Consider the following 18,179-nt stretch of genomic DNA (forward strand, 5'->3'; position numbering starts at 1 on the left):
GTTAAATCACCAAAAATGATTCCCGGGCGCGGCACCGCTGCTGCCCACTGTTCCCCTCACCTCCCAGGGGGTGATCAAGCGTGATGGGTCAAATGCAGAGAATAATTTTGCCACATTTAGTATGTGTGTGACAATCATTGGTACTTTAACTTTAACTTTAATCGTTTTTCTTATTCAGCGAGTACCTAACCCTTGGTAGCCTAATGTTTTGATTTAGGCCATGGTCATTTTTGGAATATATTGGGCTATAAATCGCCACCAGACAGACCTTGAACACCCCTTGCATAGATTTAGAAGAAAATATGTAATGTTTCAGGATATTGTGTTGAACAAATATGTCAACACTAATATTGGAATATATTGTTTAAAATGAAGGGCTTCACGGTGGCAGAGGGGTTAGTGCGTCTGCCTCACAATTCGAAGGTCCTGAGTAGTCAGTTCAATCCCGGCCTCGGGATATTTCTGTGTGGAGTTTGCATGTCCTCCCCGTGACTGCGTGGGTTCCCTCCGGGTACTCCGGCTTCCTCCCACTTCCAAAGGCATGCACCCTGGGGATAGGTTGATTGGCAACAATAAATTGGCCCTAGTGTGTGAATGTGAGTGTGAATGTTGTCTGTCTATCTGTGTTGGCCCTGCGATGAGGTGGGCACTTGTCCAGGGTGTACACCGCCTTCCACCCGATTGTAGCTGAGATAGGCACCAGCGCCCCCCGCGACACCAAAGGGAATAAGCGGTAGTAAATTGATGGATGTTTAAAATGAAGGAAAAACCCAATTTCCGTTTAACGCGCTTTACTTTGAAACCAAACCGGAAACGGCCTACCGTAATTACACTCGTTCGCTGGTCTGTCCTTTCTTGTTAGTTTGTGTCGACTCTGGGCGGTTCCGTCCTGACTTGCTCAACTTGAGAGGAAGAAAGCACGCCAACCAACAAACATGACGAAACATGGCGCCGGCCTTTAGCGAGAGACACGGTTAAAAACAATATGGCGAACTAAACTAAAAGTCAGTGAAGTTTTACAGTTGTTTTACTCGTGTGCGCCAACACAAGTTAGCAAGGCGGGCTAAACACTGCAAGTTGCTTACATGTCAACGTTGTCCCTCACCGCGGTGTAAACAGCCGGTAAGTACTCACTTTTTTCTGTTCCAAAATGTTAACAATATAGACATTTAACAACTTTGTGAGCTCAGCACCATTTTTAAACGCGTAAGGCTACTTCGACTTCTTTTCCAAAATACGGTAACAATGCGCACAATTGGACGTTTCATTTGTTGTCCCTCTATCAGCAATGTTGTGCATTTCCTTACAAAGTCCTTTACTCCATTTTTATACCCGCTGATGCAGCAAGAGCTGGAAACAATAAATAATATATTGTAAAAGTCCGAAAACTCCGCGCCATGATACCTTTACCTTCCTTTCTCTACGGCCCACCTTGACGCTTGGTAATCGGATTGTGGCTATATTTGCAGGTGTTGTCAGTCCTGCAAGTACAATTACAAGTGATTATGTGGGAGGTAAGTGTGGATATAAAGGTGTAAACGTGTTTTTATGCTATTAGCAGTTATTGAGTTGATGATTACGTTACAATTTTGGGGGTGTGTTGCGTTTGTGCTACATTTTGCATATTTAATTATTAAATAAGTATTTTAATAAATTTCACCTATTTGGGTTAGACATTTTTTTCTGCAAACCAGTAATTATAATCCGTAAATAATGTGCCATTGTTGAGTGTCGGTGGTGTCTAGAGCTCGACAGAGTAACTGAGGTATTCTCTTCCTTATCAGCAGGTAGATAATTGCGTTGTCGATGTCGTGAACATGGTTTGTCGCGATCACAATATGCAGACCGTAGCGGGAGGCAGCGTGAAGGTAAAAGAGGCATCTGTAGCTTAAACCAAAAATAAACAAAAGGTGAGTGCTGTTAAGAAAAGGCGTTGAAGCTTAGGGAAGGCTATTCAAAACTGAACTGGCTACAAAGTAAACAAAAACAGAAAACTGGACGACAGCAAAGACGTACAGCATGCGGAGCAGACGACGTCCACAAAGTACATCCGTACATGACAATCAAAAATGTCCATACAAAGAAGGATATCGGCTGCTGAGTTTCATTTTTACATTTTTCTGCTGGTGGTGTGCCTCTGCATTTTTTCAATGACAAAAAATGTGCCATTGCTCAAAAAAGGTTGAAAAACACTGATTTAATACAACACCTATCCATCCATTTCTACCACGTGTCCCTTTCAGGGGTGCTGGACCCTATCTACACTCATAGGCCAAATCTACAGTACAGTAGAACCTAAATCGGTCCCGCTTCTGTCAATAACACAGGTGTCAAACTCAAGGCCCGCGGGCCACATCTAGTCTGTCACATGATTTGAAGTAGCCTGCCGCATTATTTTATGTGATTTCCCACTTCATTTTAGTGGCCGCATTATTTTATGTGATATCCCACTTCATTTTAGTGGCCCCCCACGTAAGTTTATGTGATTTACCGCATTCATTTAGGTGCACTGCAGTGCAGTGGCGGGCCATACGTTTCCCACCTAGGACTTCAGTGACGTCCGACTTCAATAATTACCTCTCAAAATACCATCATTTATGTCACCACATGACCATTGCTGTTGAAAAACTATACAGAAACACATTTAGACGGATAGATGGATACGCACCACTGAGCATTGTACAAAACGGGTTATTTTCTGGCGCATTTAAAAATCAATAAACTCGCATCAGCAATTAAATCATATCTTATGTGGTCCTGTCAAAATAAAGATTGCAAGGAACATTTTATATTTGAAAAAAAAAATAAATAAAATATCTGAACTCACATTTAATCGCCGGGACAGCTGAGCTGGCTTCGGGGGTTGGCCCACATGGTCTCTCAAGATGTAGTTTCTATTTAAATAACCGTCTTGAAAATGGTCTTGCAAATATATGTGTTGTCTTGTCGAATGATAAAAGATGCAGATGAGGCGTATTGACCGTGTTCCTAAAGTTTACTCCACAGCGCGCTCATCAAAAACATCCGGTTGCCGGCATGTCTACGTTCAACAACCTAAACGGGGCTACTGCGCATGCTCTTAACTAATGTGGCTTCCTGGGTAATGGAGTTCTAATGTCACCTAGCTCATAACATCACAATATATATCTGCCTTAGGCCATCTGGAAGGCCAACAACTCGTGATCTGATTGGCTATTGCAACTGTTTGTCAGATGTTTGATACGACGCCCGCTTCGTTGATTCTGAAGGATTCCGGCAGATTTCGTACTGCATGGCAAAATACGCTAGCTTAATTCTGATTGGATAAAAACTCTATAACCTAAAAACAACAGTGTTGGAAGGAGCATAATATGACATGAAGAGAATATGAATACTTTTAGATATTTAGGGAACGAAAAATAAAAAAATACTTTTATCTTTAACTATGATCAGGATTTCTTGTTATGTTAGGCCAGCAGAGAAGGCCTTGCTGGCCCTGACAGCACACCACTGCTGCAATGTGATAAAGCACTGACACAATGCATGTATTATTTTTTTTACATTTTGACAGAAAAATGTTCTGCATCCAATCGATACGTTGTTCATGTTTTTATTATCGGATCCTGCAACAAGCAAAGCAAGTTGTCCATCAATCTGTTCGTAGAAATAAAAAATAAAAAAACACTAATGAAGGAGTTTCCTATGCAAATTGTGTAACGAGTCTATTATACATTTTTATTCATATATATTCACTATTACACACGGCCCTCTAAAGGTCAGGACACCTGTGGTCTATAATTTGTCTATGGTGATCAATTTGTGTTTCGATTCACAGTGGATGATGCTAATATTATTAAAAAGTTCCTGCTTAAGTCAATTTGGAAAACATGGTCCACTGTTTTTGTTGACATAAAATTTGAGATCAAAGATGTCGATTTTAATACGAAAATTGCTTCCTATAAGGTTGTGGCATTCGTTCATTTCGAACAGTTAAAATATGGTACATCACATCACATTTTCATATGTCTGAAAAGGAGTAGCTGATATATGAATATATCTGCATGTGTTAGTCAGGTGGGTAGAGTAGCCAACAATTTTACTCAAGTAAGAGTACCATTACTTTAGAGTAGTATGACTCAAGTAAAAGTAAAGCGTCGTCGTCTGAATAATCACTTGACTAAGAGTAGTAAGTAAGTATTCTTTGAAAAAACTACTCAAGTATTGAGTAACTTTTAAGTAATCTGATTTATTTAGTAGTTTTTTTAATGGCTTTTATACTACTACAATTGTGTGTGTGTGTACGTGTGCGTATAAAACATAAACATTATCTGTGTTTTCTGTAGTTGGTAGTAGAATTCCTGTTGGCCGAAATGTGAACATTTCTACTGACACAAATGACAGCGCATGTTATGAATAAAATTGTTCATAGTTTGTAAGTAAACATTGAACAGTTGTGCTGCCTTGTCTGACATAATTTTAATTTTTAAAGTTAGTAAGTTTCCATCCATTTGTCCAATAATTCAGTTTTTTCTATTTTCACTATTACATGTAAAGGTTCTAGTTTCAATGGTCTATCTCTAATGTGGCTGCTGGCCATGTGTGCTTGTATACACCAAAAGGCAATTGTGGTCATTTATGGTTGTTTAGCTATTTGGGAAAGTAAATACAGTAGAAGAACAGAATGCTACATGCTCATAAGGTAGCGCTAGTAACTGTTAAGCCTCGGATCTATAATAATAATAATAATAATAATAATGGGTTAGATTTATATCGCGCTTTTCTATTGTTTTATACTCAAAGCGCTCACAGAGAAGTGAGTAATACAACAGTTTTGTAATATTTAATTAATTAATTCAGTCATTATTAACATACTGAGATGAAGAATATCTTATTTTCAATAAGGTTGAAAGAGTTTCTCATGATTCTTCTTTGTACATTGTAAGCACTAGTAATTTGAACACCCTCTTAAACTGGATCATAGCAGTACAATGATTAACTTCTTTATTCAACCCATTCCATAATTTAATTCCACATACTGATATGCTAAAGGTTTTAAGTGTTGTACGTGCATACAAATGTTTTAAATTAAATTTTCCTCTTAAGGTTATATTTCTCCTCTTTAGTTGAGAAGAATTGTTGTACATTCTTTGGTAGCAGGTTATAATTTGCTTTGTACATTATTTTAGCTGTTTGCAATTTTACCAAATCATCGAACTTTAATATTTTTGACTCAATAAATAAGGGGTTTGTATGTTCTCTACATCCAACATTATGTATTATTCTAATTGATCTTTTTTTTAACACAGTTAACGAATGTAGCGCACATTTGTAGTTTCCTCATATTTCTGCACAATAACTCAGATATGGTAACACTAGCGAGCAGTAGAGAATATAAAGTGATTTTTGGCCCAGGACCTATTTTGCTTTATTAATTATTGAAATGTTTTTTGCCACCTTGTTATATGTTTTGTATGTGAAATTTCCAGTTCATTTTATCATCTATTAATACTCCCAAAAATCTGGTTTCTTTTACCCTTTCAATATCTACTCCGTCTATTTGTATTTGTGTATGATGCTCTTTGTTTACTGATACCAAATAGCAATATTTAAATTTTACTGAGATTCAAAGATAGTCTGTTTTTATCAAACCATTTTTTGAATTTGTTAATTTCTTCCGTTATTGTTTGTATTATCTTCTGTGTGGTCTCTCCTGAATAGAAAGCAGTGGTGTTGTCTGCAAATAAAACTAACTTCAAGTCCTTTGTAACATTACAAATGTCGTTTTTATATAGATTAAACGGTCTTAGTCCCAGTATTGATCCCTGGGGTACACCACAAGATATATCCAACTGTGTTGACATATTTTTACCCATCTTCACATATTGCTTCCTGTTGGTTAAATAGCTTCTTACCTAGTTCAATACCAAACCTCTGTTGCCATATAGTTCTAGTTTTTGTATTAAAATATCATGATTAATTGTGTCAAATGCTTTTGTTAAAGCCATGAATACTGCGGCCGCACATTCTTTACCTTTCATTGCATTGGTAATTTTCTCTGTTATTTTGATTAATGCTATTGATGTTGAGATATTTGCTCTGAATCCAAATTGGTTCTCCACGAACGTCCCACTTTTGTCGATAAATTTACCTAATCGGCTATTGAATAGTTTTTCCATGATTTTGGAGAATTGTGGAAGTAATGAAACTGGTCTGTAGTTAGTGAACTGGGGTATGTTTCTATTCTTATGAATTGGTACAACTTTTGCCATTTTCATTTTGTCAGGGAATTTGCCGGTTAGAGATGATACGTTATGGTTTATATGTAAGAGGTTCTGAAATGTCTTCTATAACCTTTTTTATCGTTACCATATCTATTCCATGACAGTCGGTTGAGGTCTTACTTAAGTTGTGGTTATGATAATCAGAGACATACTAAAATATTGCTATTTTGGTGAATTGTTTGACTCTCTAATGTGAATACAAACAGTGTGGTGATTATTTAAAATTTTTGGTTTGCATGTCAATAACCTATAAATTGTTGTACTTGGACGTTTAATTCCTACATAACTAAGTAAAGTATGAATAACGATGTGGATGATTTGAATGAATAAGATCAATGCGATCTTTAAGTCTTGTGATCTATTATTTATTGTTGTTGTCTACTAACACATTATTTTTACGCTGCATTAATTCAACGGTGTATATAAAGTTTGTTACGTCTGTTAGGTTTCTGTCCACTTGTCGTGTTGTGCTGGCGTCATGTCTTGTAAGTTAAAGTGTGTTTGAGAACATTCAGACTCTATTTAAACAAGTGTTTTTCTTGCCAATATACTTAATACATATTGACCTATTTATTTCAACTATATATATGTATTTTGTGGTTGTTTGGATAAACAGTATAGGTCCCTCCCATTAGCGGCTTGTTCTTCTTTGCCATGAAGGCTTTGTTTGATTGTTGTAATTGCGTCAATCCCTACTACTGCTTTTGCTGGATTGGTAAAACAGAGTCATGTGACAGTGCCCGCTGACAACCCAACTTAATACGTCTTTGCAAGTGGTAATCAATAGATTATAACTATGCTATAAATAACATTGCTAACTACCAACCTGAACAAAACTCAATATACCTGCCTAAAAGTAGCATTTCCTCTTCACAAAAACACTTAAGTAAAAGTGAAGTTTGTTGAATTAAAACTGCACTGACTAGTACAATTTATCCCAAAAGTTACTTAAGTAAATGAGCGTAACAGAGTAAATGTTTTGCATTACTACCCACCTCTGCTTGCTAGCTAAATTGCTAACATGAAAACAATTAACATTAACAGCTTTTCCCCATTAAGAAACGTATCTAAATATAAACTTGCAGGAACAAATTACTGCCTAAACAACTAAGATATTCACATTGAATATAAAGGTTGTGCTGTTTTAGCACAAAGTGATCAACCTATACTCGACAGTGTCAAGTTAAAACAGACAGAGGTGTCTTTAACAGGAAGTGAACTCACGTGATGTCACATAAACCGGGAGTGAAGCGAAGTCAATCAATCAATGGTTACTTATATAGCCCTAAATCACAAGTGTCTCAAAGGGCTGCACAAGCCACAAAGTCATCCTCGATCTTCACTTTGATCCATCGATCGAATCCAGTTTGCATTTATTAAAGGCCTACTGAAACTCACTACTACCGTCCACGCAGTCTGATAGTTTATATATCACTGATGAAATCTTAACATTGCAACACATGCCAATACGGCCTTTCTAAATTACAATTTTAAATTTCGCGCGAAGTATCCTGTTGAAAACGTCACGGTATGATGGCGCGTATGATGACGCGTGCGCGTGACGTCACGGATTGTAGCGGACACTTTGTTCCAACCCGATCCCAGCTATAAGTCGTCTGCTTTAATCGCATAATTACACAGTATTCTGGACATCTGTGTTGCTGAATCTTTTGCAATTTGTTCAATTAATAATGGAGATGTCAAAGAAGAAAGATGTAGGTGGGAAGCGGTGTATTGCGCCTGCCTATAGCAACACAAACACAGCCGGTGTTTCCTTGTTTACATTCCCGAAGGTGAAGCTTTACTATGGAACAGAGCGGTCAAGCGAACTTGGTATCTACCACATGTCAACCGGCCGGTTTCAGTGAGAAAATTGTGGTAATAAGTCGGCTCTTACCGTAGACATGAGCGGAGCTTGCGTCGTTCCTCGTGCACCTCTCAAAGAGGCAGCTTCGGACTCTCTTGCCTCCTCCGACCGGCCGCCCCCGAATGTGGGATGCTTCCACCGTGGAGGAGGGGAAAAAAAAGCTCAGCCTGGCCCGACTGGCTGCCTTCACTTCGCCTCGTCGAGAAACGTGGCTTCCCTCAGAGACACTGGCGGTCGCCACACCCCTCCGACTTTCAGGTACGACTATATAATCTCACTAAAACACTGCTAACACAATAAGCAGATAAGGGATTTTCCAGAATATCCTAGTAAATGTGTCTAATAACATCTAAATCGCTCCCACTGCCCTCTAGTCTTTCTTTTTTTTTCTAGTCCTTCAGTATCACTCTCCTCTTCCACGAATCATTCATCCTCGCTCAAATTAATGGGGAAATTGTCGCTTTCTCGGTCCGAATCGCTCTCGCTGCTGGTGGCCATGATTGTAAACAATGTGAGGATGTGAGGAGCTCCACAACCCGTGACGTCATGTGCACATCGTCTGCTACTTCCGGTACAGGCAAGGCTTTTTATTAGCGACCAAATGTTGCGAACTTTATCGTCGATGTTCTCTACTAAATCCTTTCAGCAAAAATATGACAATATCGCAAAATGATCAAGTATTAAACATAGAATGGACCTGCTATCCCCGTTTAAATCAGAAAATCTCATTTCAGTGAGCCTTTAAAAAAACATTGAATACCTTTTACAAATCAAAACGAAATAAAATAAACATATTTAAACACACAAATAAAAATGATATGGCTCTTTTAAAGCCTGAATAATATTTCATGTTTCCTCTACAAAGAAAGTATTTTGTGTGGCTATTATTTTTAGTTTAAATTAAATTAAAATAAAAAGATTTTAGTGTGTATAAGTAGTTTCTGAGCACATTCAACAATACGGCGATAATAATGACAACCATGATAATTTTGGTCACAATAACAGTGGTATTAAATTTCTACATTATTACATCCCTACTGTATACGTTACAGCACTGGTAGCCAACCTGTCTAAGCCCGAGATTCTTGCGGCCTTATTTATAAACCTGTGCATGGATTCCAGCGAAAAATTGCGTAAGCACAAACCCAAATCTGCAAGAAAAATTAAAATCACATCAACAAAAACATGCTGCGCAATCTTTCTATCATAAAATCACACCTACATTGAAATGTGTGCCAAAGAGTCACAATCATCCAAAAATGGTCACACTAATTAGTAGAGCTGCAACAATTTAATGTGATTAAAAAAAAGCTTTGATTTGTATTTCGTCGCTTCAATGATTCAAGTAAAATGCGTGAACATTGTTTCCGCAAGACTGCTCCAATAGAGCGCACATGACAGTGGTGCACCTATTGGTGATGCGGACCGTACTGCTAGTGTGTCTGTCCTTAAAGATAGAACTCTGGATTAAATTTTCGTGTCATAGGAAACAATAACTGAATTTATATTTAATATTCTCTTTGTAAATGTACCATTGCTGCCTAAAAGCCCAATAAATGATAACACAATATTTAATAATTGTCACCTCTGTAATACATGTTGCAAGTAGTGGAATGCCATTTCCAATAGACTTTATGTACAGATGTTTTCACAGAAAATAATGCACAATACATGTACACCTTATACGGGTAATATATAGCCAAAATGTGTTTTTTTTCTCGTATTAATCATTCCATAGTAAACCTAAAGTAAAGACGATCTGTTAAACAACCGAGCTACAAACCAACGTTATGAACAAAAAAATTGCGAAGTTACTTTTACCTGTCAGCTTTTTGTTCCTGTCAAGTGAGTTTTACTAATACTTGCACTGTTCAGAGCGACTAAATGCTAGCTTACAAGATTCGCCAAGTTTGTATACATATACCCATGTAAGTGCTTGTGGTTTGAACTGTATTCCTCAAATAGTTTTTTTGCTGGAACTCTTTGGGTTGTGTAGACATCTAGCCTGGGTTTATTGACTTCATAAACAAACCAATATAGTCAAACACTCAATCAAAGTAGCGGCTCGTTTACCCGGTGTCACTTCCTCTTGTGCATGAGGTGTGTCACGATCTGGAATGGCAGCAGAAATGGGGCAGAGAGTGGATCTCCCGTAACTGCTGTAGGGTTGCATCAGCACTCATGTGCAAGCAAAAGCATGTCTTTGTGGTCATGGTTTATCATCTCCAAAAAACCTCAATTGTCAGGTGACCTAGAAGAAATAGAAGTAGGGAAAAAGATGACCAATGCTGCACCTGCCAAAGATTTTGTATATGGACCACAGAGTCAGCTGACTTATGAACCACTTTTCACATATCAGTGCACTCAGCTGGTTCAATATAGTATTTTTTTAAATATTAACATATTTGAGGGCATTACAGTAGAAGCAGTTAGCTGGGCAATATGGGGAAAATAATCCAATCACAATAGTTATTTTTTTTTAAATTTCAGTTGTCTATATGTATCACAATTTTAAATGAAATCACCATTTTTGTCATGTTTAATGTCACATGGCTAATAGAGATAAATTGACACCAGAAGGTTATTTTTTACTTTAACGAGTTGAACATGACAGATCTGCTGTAAAACAGCTGTTTTAGATAACCGGCTCCATGAAGATTTTTTAGAAGTAATTTTAGAGTTAGAAATTTAATTAATACAATTTAGTACAGTTACATGATGCCACCTTCAGATGTTTTCTGATGACTCTGTGATAGTGGGGTGTCTTGAGGATGGTGATGAGGAATACAGGGCACTGGTGAAGGACTTTGTCACATGGTGTGGAAAGAACAACCTCCAGCTCAATGTGACGAAGACCAAGGAGCTGGTTGTGAACCTGGGGAGGAAGAGGAGGAGGAGGAGGAGGAGGAGTACTCCGGTGACCCCTGTTTCCATCAGAGAGGTCAATGTGGACATGGTTGAGGATTATAAATACCTTGGAGTACAACACGCTGAGGCCCTCTACAAGAAGGGACAGAGCCGCCTCTACTTCCTCAGGAGGCTGGGATCCTTCAACGTCTGTACAAAGATGATGAAGATGTTCTTTGAGTCGGTGGTGGCGGGTGCCTTCTTGTACGCCGTGGCCTGCTGGGGCAGCGGACTGAGAGCGAGGGACGCAAACAGGCTGGACAAGCTGGTAAAGAAGGCCAGTAACGTGGTGGGAGTGGAGCTAGACTCTCTGGCGGTGATGTCAGAGAGGAGAAGTCTAGCAAAGCTCCTAGCCATTATGGACACCACCTCCCACCCACTACACTCGGACCTGGCGGAGAGAATGAGCAAGTTCAGTGGAAGGCTCAGCATCCCAAAATGCAACACGGTACGACACAGGAGGTCCTTTATACCGACAGCCACCAGACTGATTGATTGATTGATTGATTGATTGATACTTTTATTAGTAGATTGCAAAGTTCAGTACATATTCCGTACAATTGACCACTAAGTGGTAACACCCGAATAAGTTTTTCAACTTGTGTAAGTCGGGGTCCACGTTAGTCAATTCATGGTAACTGTATAATGCATATGTTCCTTCTTTAATGCACTTAATTGTATAATACATGTACAGTATAATATATTTATATTATTCACATATGAATAATGCTGTATAGACGGCGTGGCGCAGTGGAAGAGTGGCCGTGCGCAACCCGAGGGTCGCTGGTTCAAATCCCACCTAGTACCAACCTCGTCACGTCCGTTGTGTCCTGAGCAAGACACTTCACCCTTGCTCCTGATGGGTGCTGGTTGGCGCCTTGCATGGCAGCTCCCTCCATCAGTGTGTGAATGTGTGTGTGAATGGGTAAATGTGGAAGAAGTGTCAAAGCGCTTTGAGTACCTTGAAGGTAGAAAAGCGCTATACAAGTACAACCCATTTATTTATTTATTTAAAGTCTTTATTGTCTATTGTGAGCCAAGTGTGGTGCTGAATTCCCCCCAGGGATAAATAAAGTACTTTCTATTCTATTCTATTCTATTCTATTCATGCAATATTGTAATTAAGTGTCGGTTTTATGACAATAATTGAATGAAAATAGTAATATGATGAAAAAAGTAGTTTTTTTTTTCTGAGGAAAAAGTCATAATTCTTTGAGGCTGAAAATTTTAATCTTTTGAAAAAGTCTCAATTAATATTTTGAAAAAGTCAGAAATTTCCAAAACATAGGTAAAATATTATATGAAAAAAAGTAATCATTTTGTGAAACTAAAGTTGTGCTATTTTGAAAGAAAATATCTTAACTTTTTGACAGTCGTAAAATTAGAAAAAAAAGTCCTAATTATCCTAATTTTGTTTTTCCCCCTGGGCTGTTTAAAATGCCCTAATGCTTAAAATTCATGTTGTACTATTTTCTTTTACATTAAATACAGTAAAACCACAGTGGAAGATCAGGAGTTCTATCTGCATCTTTTCATGTTCTTACTTTTAACCCTTGGACTTGAGCGTCTGTGTCTTAGCTAGGATTGGCCCAGGGCAAGGCTAAAGCTAGTTAGCAAGGCAATGTGTTTACTTTCTCCTCTGCACAGTGGAAGGAATGCCTTGCACGGCTTGGTCTTGTCTTGTAGCATTTCTGCCCATTCTGTTTACTTCAACCCTCCATGTGGCCATCAGCTGTATCGAAAGTCCTGTTTGAAGCTCGCTCAGCTATGAAGGAACTGTAAAATAATTTGCATAACTTTTTTTAATTTAACTTGTTAACTCTTAGTTTATTTTGTGTCTTAACACAGAATACAAGCAAATGACATGGCATGCTCAGGCAAACACAGTTGCTGCTGCCACAATAACACCACTGGCTTAGCACCAATCGGCCGTGAACAACCAACACCTGTGCTGCATTCAACTTTATGGCAAACACGTGTGGCCGTCGCCGCTTAGCTTCAGGTCAAAGTGACTGGCTTTAATTTGATTTTGACTTTCACAAAAACCCCACCAATCATTAACAGTCGGGAAAAGAAGGTAAAAGAAATAAAGATTTCCCCACCTCATTGGCACCCTGTTGTCCAGCCCATAGCTCCATGTCAATGACAGGCAGCAATGCTGCCCCACTATGTTGTGTGGTCCAACTATGAGTATGACTCATTGTAACTTTTTAACCTCTTTAGGTCAAAATACAGCAGAATGCATTTTTTTTTTTTTTTTTTACAACAATCTTTTTTTATTCTTTTTTTTAATGATTTACAAAAAAACCTTCAATAATAGGGGGCACTTAGTGCTTAGTGATGTGCTCCATCTATGTGATGTGTTCCCTGTTAGGATCAGTGGATGACAGTGGTGAATGTCACGCTCAGCTGTTGTGAGAGGTTTACACATATACACACTGGCTGCTTTTGTCTTAAAGGAATTACATCATAGTTAATGTGTTTGTGTGTGTTAGGGACACATTCAATTACCGGTACCTATTGTTTATCTCTGTCTGGGTGGACTTGGACATGTTGCCAAATTTAGGTAAATGTACCAAACCATGCTTTAAATACAGCAGCCAACAGCAAAGTTTCCTTCTGTGCCACAAAGCAAGTTAAGACCGGCTTCTTCCTGGCAGTAATTTTCGGTGACGTCTGGAACGTCTGAGGCTGCGCTTACAGGAATGGTTGTCTGTTATGTTTGCAGGTTCAAACCTCAATCACTCAGTGGTGAATCCACTCAAATATTGATAGCACATATGTAAAATATATTAAAGGTTCAATAATATTATACTCTTTTTAAAGTAAGTTTAAATCGCCAAGTTCCCACAATAGTGCAAAAGTATATTGTCCAAAATCGTGTTTTGATTTTAGAATTTAGACAGTTTAAAGGGGCTTTTAGTAAGCCCTCCTGGGAACTATGGAGTGTTCTGGATACTTAAAAGTGATATTATTTTTATTTGAGTGTTTAAATATTTATCTTCTTCTGTTTAAATTTGTGTAAGTTTTAGTGTTTTCTTTCATAATAAAGAAAAAACTGATTTTGGACGCGTCACGTCTGGTTTATGTACGTCACACAAATTCACTTACTCATATTCCACAACTCATACAGGGTAGAAGATGGACGCTTGATGGATATTCTTTCTAGTATAGCTCGATCACCCTGTAAGCACAAAATTAAATCTCTTGGTAGTTCAGAGAGTAATTATACATGTTTAGATTGGGTTAATGTCTCTTGTATTCATGTTAGCTTTTAAGCTAGATAGCGTGAGCTTGTTTGCTTCTCCAGTAAATGACCAGTGTCACCTGTTTGTGAGTTTATCAAACTGTTTTCAATCACGGTTTTGCGATCATTTTAATTTAAATCTGTAACCGTGGGGAGTTTTTACAGTGTTTTATCATTATACGGTTTATCATTACATCCCTAGTGGAAACATACGTTTTGTGTGTCTGTAGCTTAACTGCTTATGGCCCTAATAAGTGCTATTGCGCACTTCATTCACTTTCAATCAATCAATCAATCAATGTTTATTTATATAGCCCCAAATCACAAATGTCTCAAAGGACTGCACAAATCATTACGACTACAACATCCTCGGAAGAACCCACAAAAGGGCAAGGAAAACTCACACCCAGTGGGCAGGGAGAATTCACATCCAGTTTGGAGTGCAACTATCCTCTATTTCGATAGTTGACTCGTCATGGACTATCTTTAGGGTCGTTCACATATTGCCTGTTTGTCCCAACTCGGGCTGCACAATTTTGAGAAAAAACGTTCTGTAATTGCAATTTTTTTCTTAGAAATTGCAATCCAATTTGCAATTTTTATATTGTATACAAAAAAAATGCATACAACTTGGAAAATGAGGAATGTTACTTTTAGACTATCAATCAACATATTCTTGTCTGAGGGTGCCACAAATTAGATTATGCAATCATTTACCGTAAATTTTGTAATTATAAACCGGTACTTTTTTCCTACACTTGGAACCCTGTGGTTTATCAGACTACGCGGCTAATTTATGAATTTTTGTTCGCTAGTGACCATGATAAAAACATTTTATAAAAAAAAAAAAACCCCAAGCAAAAACACAGAGCGTGTTTCATTGTTTGTGCTGTGGTGCTACCTTTTGGACGATTTTGCTCACTGCAGGTGATGCAGTGCCCTTCCATTTCCTGGCAGTGCATTTTTTTTCAACCTGTTTTCCGTTCAGTCTTTTAGCTGTCCATAGCATAACTACTCGTATGGAATCTTTGTTCATTACTCCAAGTAACGTTTGTAGACTCAACAATATAACTTAAACCGTTTACACTTAGTAAACCGACCATGTGTGATGTCTGTAGGGGTGTTTTCATGCCAATTTGTACATGCCATCGGAATGTAATGACTCCAGCGTCATTAGCATTAGCTGATATGTTAACACGCTGTGTTAGTATTTTTATCCTACAACGGCATTCTTTTTGTATTGTTTCATGTTAACGCGCTGTGTTAGTATTATTAACCTACAACGGCATTCTTTTTGTATTGTGTCAGTTTCACAAATTCCTCAGTAATTTCACCAAGACGTCACCGTGGACTTATTGAATCTCTTTAGCTGCCTGGAGAGCTAGCTTCTGCAGCTAGTGGGCTCATGACGATTACTTCTGTTTTGTTTTTGTTCGGTTTGTTTTATCTGAATAAGACCCCCCCCCAAAGTTAACCATTTAGCTTTAGTGGAGATGCTAACTGTCCCTTTCACAGATAATATATTATTGTGCTTTCCTCTACTATTGCTGATGTTGATGTTGCATGAAAACACTTTATATGAAGCACACTGCATCTTTTGACATAAAACACTTCTATGGCAAAACTGAAAATTGTCTGTTACGATGTTTGCTAATATTTTTTAGTTTACACTAGAAAAGCTCCTGGTGTATTTACTTAGTTTAACTTATTTTGTTTTCCAATGTAAAAGACCAGTTTATGAATATATATACTTTAAATTCATTCTGGACCTCTGATTTTACTTCGGGGTTGTGTTTTTAGTCTGTTTGGATGTGAAATGGTCTTATATTATTTTCAAGATGGTCTTAAAAAGTCTTAAATTGGACATGTTGAAACCTGCAGCAACCCTGGAAATGTTTGCACTATCAAACAGAGCTGCCATTTTACAGTGACACTACACATTACCAGAAAGCATCCTTCATAATAAGAGCAGCAAACCAGCTTCAACGTGGTAAAAGTCTATTTAGTAGAGCTAAATAATTGTGGAACGTCTCTGGTTCGGTTCCTCGTTGTGACCCCAGGAAAGCACCACACCCTTGCGCAGCCGTTTACAATTTGTTTTAATGTAACAATGAATGTGCAAAGTCTCTTGGCTTTTCAGCTCATCACTCTCCTCATGCAAAGTCTCGTGGCTTTTCAGCTCTCTCTCTGGCAGGCTCACACTCGTCCTCCAGCCAGCCCCCCTCTCATGGTTTCCGACGCTGCTGATAAAGGGAACAGGTGATTAGATAACTCGTTCCAGCTGAGATATCTACTCACCTTTCTGCTGCTTCATTGCCGGCCCCTGCACACACCCCGCCCGCAGGGAGCGCGTTGAGGACGCCCCTCTCCACATGCCTCCACCGCCCAGAGGGCGAGAGAGAAAGTCTGCTACGGCCATCTGCGTACCCGGCCGGTGGACCACCCGGAAGTTGTAGGGTTGCAATGCAAGGTAGCACTGGGTGATCCGTGCGTTGGTGTCCCTCATGCGGTGCAGCCACTGGAGCGGTTTGTGGTCCGAGTAGAGACTGAATGTGCACCCCAACAGGTAGTAGCGAAGCGCCCCGACCACCCACCGGATGGCAAGGCACTCCCTCTCCACCGTGCTGTATCTCGCCTCCCGGTCCGAGAGTTTCCAGCTGAGATACAGCACGGGACGGTCGGCGCCCTCCACCCGCTGGGACAGCACCGTCCCCAGTGCCTGGCCTGACGCGTCCACCTGCAGACAAAAAGCGATGTCAAAATCAGGCATGTGCACTAACCTCGCAGAGTGCTGTTTTTACCTTCTCAAATCCCCGCTGGCACTGCTCCGTCCACTGGACCAGTTCTGGAGCACCCTTTCGGTTGAGGTCAGTCAATGGGCCGGTCAAGTCCGCAAACCGAGGAATGAACCGGCTGTAATATCCCGCCAGTCCCAAAAACTGCCTCACCTCTTTTTTTGTCATGGGGGGTGGACAGGCCGCGATTGCCGCTGTTTTGTCTACCTGTGGCCGTACCTGTCCCCCTCCCAAGTGGTACCCCAGACACTGTACCTCCCTCCGGCCAACCGCGCAGTTTGCCGGGTTGGCAGTGAGCCGTGCCCGCCTCAGGGACTCGAGCACCGACCCCACCCGCCGCATGTGTTGTTTCCAGTTGCTACTCTGGATGATGACATCATCCAGGTAGGCAGCCATGTATACAGCATGGGGCCGCAGTACGCGGTCCATGAGACGCTGGAACGTGGCGGGCGTACCGAACAAGCCGAACGGAAGTGTCACAAATTGGTACAAACCAACCGGAGTGGAGAATGCCGTTTTTTTTCTCAGGACTCCGGTGACAAGGGAATCTGCCAGTAGCCTTTGGTTAAATCCAGTGTCGTGAAAAAATTAGCAGTGCCCAGCCGATCCAGGAGCTCGTCAACCCGGGGCATTGGGTATGCGTCAAAACGTGAATGTTCATTCATCCTGCGGTAATCCACACAGAACCGCACACTTCCATCCTTCTTCCCCACCAGAACAATGGGACTGCACCACGCGCTGTGAGATTTTTCTATCACCCCCATCTCAAGCATGGGTTTTAATTCCTCCCGCACTACTTTGCGCTGTGAGATTCTTCTATCACCCCCATCTCCAGCATGGCTTTTAATTCCTCCCGCACTACTTTGCGCTTGTGTTCTGGAAGCCAATATGGCCGAGACTGCACCTTAACCCCCGGGCTAGTCTCAATATGATGTCGGATGAGATTCGTGCGGCCGGGTCGCCAGGAGAAAACACATCATAGTAGCGCCGCTGTAATTCAGCTACCTCCGCTCGCTGTGCCAATGTGAGCTGGTCGTCACAGGAAAACTGAGGGGGTGGGCCAGAGCGCGGGACCTCTGATTCCCGGGATTGCTTTGATTCCC

At 39.9% G+C, this 18,179-nt stretch overlaps 1 protein-coding gene across 3 annotated transcripts in view; it reads left to right on the forward strand.

Annotated features, from left to right (window-relative positions):
- Positions 1 to 839: 839 nt before the first annotated feature.
- dennd4c (DENN/MADD domain containing 4C) overlaps positions 840 to 18,179 on the forward strand; it is a 71,727-nt gene continuing 54,387 nt past the window's right edge. For all 3 annotated transcript variants that reach the window (XM_061912541.1, XM_061912542.1, XM_061912543.1), the window contains exon 1: positions 840 to 1,122. The gene's annotated coding sequence lies outside the window, so the exon portion shown is untranslated. The remainder of the gene's footprint in view (positions 1,123 to 18,179) is intronic.

The sequence above is a fragment of the Nerophis ophidion genome, linkage group LG10 (genome assembly GCF_033978795.1).
Source record: "Nerophis ophidion isolate RoL-2023_Sa linkage group LG10, RoL_Noph_v1.0, whole genome shotgun sequence".
NCBI lineage: Eukaryota > Metazoa > Chordata > Actinopteri > Syngnathiformes > Syngnathidae > Nerophis > Nerophis ophidion.